This window comes from Anopheles marshallii, chromosome 3 (assembly GCF_943734725.1).
Source record: "Anopheles marshallii chromosome 3, idAnoMarsDA_429_01, whole genome shotgun sequence".
Classification (NCBI taxonomy): Eukaryota; Metazoa; Arthropoda; class Insecta; order Diptera; family Culicidae; genus Anopheles; species Anopheles marshallii.
Genome location: NC_071327.1, coordinates 1,376,652 through 1,383,818, shown reverse-complemented (window position 1 = coordinate 1,383,818; position 7,167 = coordinate 1,376,652).

Here is a 7,167-nt window from a genome sequence, read left to right as displayed (position 1 = left end):
AATGTAAACAATCTCCATCTCCAACCCTACCGACGGCACTTTAATTGACGCCCGGTGTAGAGAAAGTGTAGTCGAAAAGGTAAATCTTGCTGCTAATTAGACTCGTCGATGGTTCCCAGAGTGCCACGGGATAACACCCATCCGGTACCATAATTTCCATCCCCTTCGGCGCAGGGTGTAACTTTTATGCTCAAGGCATTTGCATTGGTTTACCATATTTAACTTTACCTAATACCAAACGAGCTTTAAGGATTCGAAACAAAGTGAACCCGACCCAACGGCTCGGGCGTTTATTGCGAGAGGTGTATCCAGGTTCCGATACGGGCATAGCGTTTTGGGGTGAGCATCCATCGTGAGAAGAAAATAGCTTCCTGTCTTACACTGCGCCACTGAAGCACGTATTCCGACCGAACAGCAAGGAGGTAAGAATGGGCGTTAAATCATGCCCATCTAATGGCGCAAATGGCAAGGCACTTAGTGCGTGCAGTGTTTAACATGTTAATCACATAAGTACTGGGCGTTGCAAACTTTTGAGCAGACTTAAGCGAAAGGTCGTTGCTTTGATGCGTTGGAAGTTCGGTCATAAAATGGAATGTAGGTTGAATCTATTGATGACGAAAGGAATCGTGTTACTTGTATGTTAAATAAACTAATTTAGATTGGCGAAGTAGAGGAATAGAGACAAGCGAATATAATTTCTATTATTATACAGAATAGTGTCCTATTTACAATTATATTTTTTCCAAAACCATAGACATTGTATTTGGGCCTCTATGGAAGATTGTCTGACACGTGATCCATCCATTGCAAATTGATTCAATTTTGTGTTCGAACAAGATGGAATTCACCTTAATACAGTTGTAAACAAAACGATACCGTATCACCACCAAAATATCATTCAGGTAGACGGCAACATCCGCAAAAAGAACCATCAACTACAGCTGAAAATTATGCAAAATCGTAAGGACATCCCGGCCTGCTGGAACCAGGATAGAACTAATTTTGCCCAAGACATGCCGTCCTTGAGTCTGTGTGCGGTTGAGTTTGTGTTCTTCTCGTGAGTTGTTTGTAGTATAGCTTGCATTTCCTGTCAGCGTCCCTTCACAAGCAATCAGCGGCCTAAGCTGCGGAAAAGTTTAATCCCGAGTGACGAACAACAGCCACCGTGTACCAAACTGGCACTAGCAATTAGAATCAAAAGAAACAACAAAGGTGACCTTAAAAAATAATATGTCGAAAAGTGTCCCGTGTCTGTGGTGGGAGAAGAAGGCGAGAGATCGCGAAAATGGAGTGAGACAAATGCACAAACATGGAAAGCTCCTTATGCATAACATAAAGCATCTAGCAGAACTTAGTGACCTTTACTTTTTCAGCTGACAAATACATTTATATCACTTTATGCTTCCGTGAGATATATTAAAACGACTATAAAAATAGCGTTTGCTGGTTTCTCCATAAGACACAATTTATTTTTCACCTTCTCGGGGTTTTACTGCTCATCGATTCTGTAGAATTTGCCCCAGCGTCGTGTATTTATTCTCTTGAAGTCAATGTCACTAGCAGATGCAATTGAAGTCAATTTCATCATTTGCATTATATGAAATCACATCGATGAGCAGCAATCAATTGGCAATCATGCAATGTTGCTCAATAATTTTAATTTCGTGAATACATTTACTCATTTCACTCTCCCGAGTACCTCGTCCATCTCGTTGTCTGCGTTCCATTACCATTTGCCATCCGTCCTTCCCAGGCGGGGAATATTTGCCGTTTCATGCTCAGTTACTTCCTACGGTTATTTTCAATCCTTTACTCCCTTGGTTTATCCGTTGCGAGCCCAAAAACAGACATCAGCTTGACGTTTCGGGAAGCATTCAACCGACACGACCCCGTGCGTTTGGATGACATTTACCAGATTGAAGGAGTGCTTTTCATCATTTGCTTGACAGATTAATCCATCAGCGATCAATCAAATGCGTTGTTTGCGAATAAAATTTATTCTCGCAGTCATCTTGACTCGCGTGTTTGCCACAGTTCTCCTCCTGTAACCGCTTTCCAAGCGGATGCAGCGTGTAAGTTAATACGTTCGTTTGTTTATTTTGTCATTTATTTCATTTCGTCTTGCTGCGCTCAAGGAAAGAACAATTGCAGACAGTCAGTTCGTTTGAGCTTTGCGAAAATTGACGAATGGAAAGTGTAAACAACACTCGTCACGCTGAATGCTCATTCCTATGCGAATCAATATCCAATACATCCCTCTCCTTGTCCTTTGTAGTCGACGTTGTTTGCGATTGTTTAATATTCAAAAAACAAAGCACGTTCCGGTTGATCTTCGCTGTGGAAATGTTGCCCAGAGAGAGAAACCGTATACACGACTGATTGATAGCTTATCATGTATACCACGTACCCGTATGTTACCATCTTTCCTGTCCTCGTGTGGACCTGGTAACTCGATGACGATGATGGTACGTTTGCTCGGTAGTCATTGCTGACATGCTTCCTTTTGCCAACGTTAGCCTCTCTTTAATGTAACCGAACATCTTCATCTGTACGATAATAGAAAGCTTACTGGAACTCTAGTTAGCATAAGATAGGCATTAGATGAGACACCATTAGATCAAACACACATTAAAGCTATTCCTGGAACACCTTTGATATTGTGTTGCAAGGGGTGGTTTGTTTCAAAGAAAAATATACAATTACGCTATGACGCTCCTAGATTGCATGATCCATCCATCAGTTGCAGCACTTAGCAGGAATGGTTGGTAAGTTCAACCCCCATCCAGAAGATATTTAACTTATAACCTTACTTTGAACATCATGTTCAAAGCTCTCTCGACGGAAACACCTTTTGTTTCTAAGAAATCATGAGAACGTTCTATTGTGAATTTTGAAAATCTAATTTCAATAGAAATTGTTTAATAAAGCATATTAATAATGACACCGCAATAGATTCGCTCTATCAAACATACCAAATCTCCAGGAATTTTCCATTTTTCTTCATAACTAACAAGTTTAAAACACCTAATCCCTTGTAAAACAATCTCATTAAATTCCTCATTCTAACATATATCCAACCACACTCAAAAGGTGAAAGAAAGCTAAAAAAATAGTTCATTGTTAACCAGTACAATTACACGGGTCGCAATACACCATTTCCCACTGACAGCCGGAATAAATGAGTCCGAGCGAATGGGAACATGTTTCGCATATTTTTTATCCCAAGTCATTAGTAAAAAGGTACGCGGCGGTGTGCTGGCAGTAGCACTAGCCAAGGCAAGAAGGAGAGTGAAAAGTAAGAACTAGAGCGAAGATTACGAAAATGTACGCTCATTTAGCGTTCGTCGTCTAGTGATTCCCATAGCTTGCCAGGTGCGAAGAACACCAACAGCACAAATGAAGCGATCTCGTACGATCTCGAACGTCGAATGGTATGGTGTTGGTGGAATTTAATTAAACTCAAGGTGCTCGATTAATGAGAAATTCTACCGGTTGCAAATTTTCGGCCGCTAAGATGTCGCTGGCAATGGTGCGGAGGGTGAAATGACCGAACAGAACTGTCACCCAACAGGGTTGATGTCAACGTGTGGTAATTGAACAGTGCTATGATGGCTTTTATTTAACGCTTGGTAAACCAGAGATACGAAACGACGCTGTATTTATGAAAATAAGATCAAGATTATTCGAGAAATAAGAAAAACCATTTCGATTATCAAAAAGCAATCAGCAACACCCATTGTGCTATTTCCATTTATCATCATTCCTCGTAAGTATTCTAAAGCATCCCAACAAAATACTCCACATAGCTAATGAGTTTTACTGAATATTCTTACATTTCCAGACAGTAGAAGATGCTCTTTCGAATTCAATCTTCGCAAGCAAGACGAAGTTTTGCGAATCTTAAAAAGGATTATTCACCCAGCTTAAAGCCACGACAAGCAGCAACGCCACCGGAACGCGGACGGTAAGTTTGCTTTGCAAAGTTCCCACAACCCTGCGTCCCTTACGGATGGTACAAAAAGGCGTCTCCACTCGTCAAGGCTTTGCAATGGATAGCGAAACCCGTCACTTGTCATAAAACCCGTCCGCCAGCTTTGACTGAGGGCTGATTGACTGAGCCACGTCTTATCCTGACCGGTCTATTCGTCTTAATAATCTGCTTTCCCTAGCAACCCGTTCTCAATGTTCGTGGAGATAGCTTGCAAAGTGGATAAGAGGATTAGTCGAGGTATGGGAAGCGAATCGCAATAAATTTATCACTTTTATTCCCTGTGGCATTTATTTGTCATTTCGGAGCGGAAGTTTGACGTATTATGAGCCTTTAGTGGATGGTTGGTTTAATTTTGCATTGAGCTTCATACCGTCTAACATTACGCTTGCTAAAATATTCGAATCCTGCTCAGCATACAAGAGATTGTTTAGAAACGTTAAATCAACTGTTAGATAACAGTATGTAAAGGTTGTTTCGATTCGTTAGTGTTTCTAGATTATTTACATTTAGCCCTTCCTCGTTGGAGAGACATGCTGTTGGTTACATTTATTAGATTTGTAGCTTATGAAACCAGCAGAATTAGCCTTAATGTAGAAAATATTTTTAACAAAAGCGTGAAAAACGTTTATTTAAGGTGCACCGCAACAGAGACACTACCAATGCAAATGTCAGCAGCTGCCAGCGTACCTAGGAGCCTCGTTCCCGCTACTACTATTAATTAATCCTCGTTTCAGTTTATTAACAACACCACCCTGTCGGGGGTTGAACAAAAAAGGGCTCTAAAGGCCCACTTCTAGGTAGCTTCTGCATTGCTCCCGAATGCCTCAGTGCCTCTACCGGTTTTCCGCTTTCTTGATATCATCCCAGGGTGACCTGTAGCGGTGGTTTTGCTGGCCAGATGACAAACTGAATTAAATTACCGGTCCCAGCTGAACGCGCATATGCCATCCCTTTCCTTCTGCTCGCCCCTCTTCTTCCCAAAAGACAAATCCTTTCCCATTTACGGGGCGAGTTTTCCGCTATCCATTCGATACACAGCCATTCCACTTTTCCACCCAGTTTGCTCCAACCTGGCGATGGGTTAATGTGAGGAGAAGCAGCTTTCTCCCAGCTTCCTGAAATGAAGGCTGAAGGTGAATAAAGAGTGGTAAAATAATGATGCGGAACAAAAAACATCATCCCACGGACCCATCCCGTGGCCGGACGTGAATGTGAGCGAACTGACTTTAATTATGCATTCAACAAGACAACTTGCTAACATACTCTCACTTCCCGGGTGGCTCTTTGCCTACGCTGTTTGTGCTCGCTGCAGTAAATTGCTTCACAAAGAGTCTCCCCAGTGGGAAGTGAAGTTGCAGAAGAGGAGAATGGTAGGTGAAAGCGAAACATACCCACAATGGAAATAAAAACACGATGGAAAACTTTCTCGCCTTTTAACGGGTGTGTTTCCAGTAGTTTGATGACACACTCGGCTCGGTACGGAATAAGATTTAAGGAACGTGAAGGGATAAAGTCGAGAATGGGTCCGACGGATGAAAGTTTTACGCTCCCTTTTTTTCGCTTCCGTATTGGGTTTTTTTTTTTTGGGAGTTGACTCTGTTTGAAGTTCGTTGCCGTCAAGATCCGTTCAAACATAGGACTGCTGAGCTGCCTCGGCTCGCAGCGTCGTGATGAGCGGACTAAAAGGATGGTTGATGATTTATAGCACCGAGAAAACCGCCTGGCGTGTGTCCACATCGATAAGAGCAAGGAAGCCAAATGAACTGTAGCGTTGAGCATGAATTAAGGATAGAGGGAAGGCAGTGAACGCTCGTTTTGAATGTGTTAGCAGGAAACTGAATGTTCCGTGGTATTGCTTCTTTAGCTGCGAACAATCGAATTACGTATTCTAAACTCACCTCATTTTCCCATTGAAGCACTTATCATTTCGGACGCTTTTATTGCATAATTCAAAATTAATGTACAATCTTTGTTGTTTCGTCAAAACGATCTTTAAGTGGTGAATAATACAAATGATTTTATTTCATGACAAATGACGTGGTTTACCCATTTTGTTTACAAGCTTCTTTTTTCGTGTTTGAACTCAGTTTCTTTGTATTACTCATACACACCCATTTTAAAAACGATTTTCAATTCACAGCTATGTAGAGCAAACAAAAAAAAGAGACGTTAAAAAGAAAAAAAGGGATATTTTAAAAGCAAAATTGAAAACCATCGTCTTACAAAACCCAACGGCACCACAACGCTAAATAGACATTCAAATAATGGCAATTTAATAAATGGGCAAATAATGGGCGTCTTCAGCAAAAATAAAAACCTCAATACTTCTACTTAATGTTTGCATTGTTTTCGTTTTCGTTCTCTTTGTTCAACTTTGTTCCAAACCTTTTTGAACGTCAATCAACATTACCCCATTCACTTCGTCTGTTGCGTGACTTTGTAGAATGTGAAAAAGAGCACAGAAAGAAGAAAAAAAAGAAAGTCTCATTCACGAATAATTTATCATCAAGACCGGGATTTTCTCATTTTCTACCGTGCATTTTGCGTTCTTAAGTTTTTGAGTGTCCCAACCCAACCCAACCAAAGGAAAGCACGGAACAACGAAACAAAAACAATCAAGTTTTTCTCAAGCGAGCAGCTACGTACTGCAGAAGGCGTCCGGTACGGCTTAGTTGTGCGGTTTCCCTCTTGTATTTGTATTGCACGCAATGTGTGAAATTGAAAACTTCGTTTCACTGTTGGCGCTATTTCTTTGCTGTTTTCATTATTTTTCTTTTCGTTTCCTTTGCTCACTTCCCAACAAAAAAGGCTGAAACAATCACAAAATCAAACAACGTTATTTCTCTTCTACAATTTACTTACTCTCGCTCTCTCTCCTTGTTGCTCGTTCATTTTGTTTTATTTTTTTCTTTGTACAATAAAAGATCTTTTCCAATACTTTTTTTTTCTCAGGGGGAATAAACAATCGCCCCGTTCGGTTGTCAGCCGTGTTTATTTTTGGGCTTTGTTTTAACGAAGTTTGTCAAATGAGGCGATTGTTCAATTTTTCGTTTCAACTGGAAGAAAGTTTCCGATTTCATTGTATGTGTATATGTGTGTGCTACAAGTATTTCACCATTTTCCCTATCCTCTTACGTGCTAGTGATTTAACGTTTGTTTGAAAGATTGAATTAGTT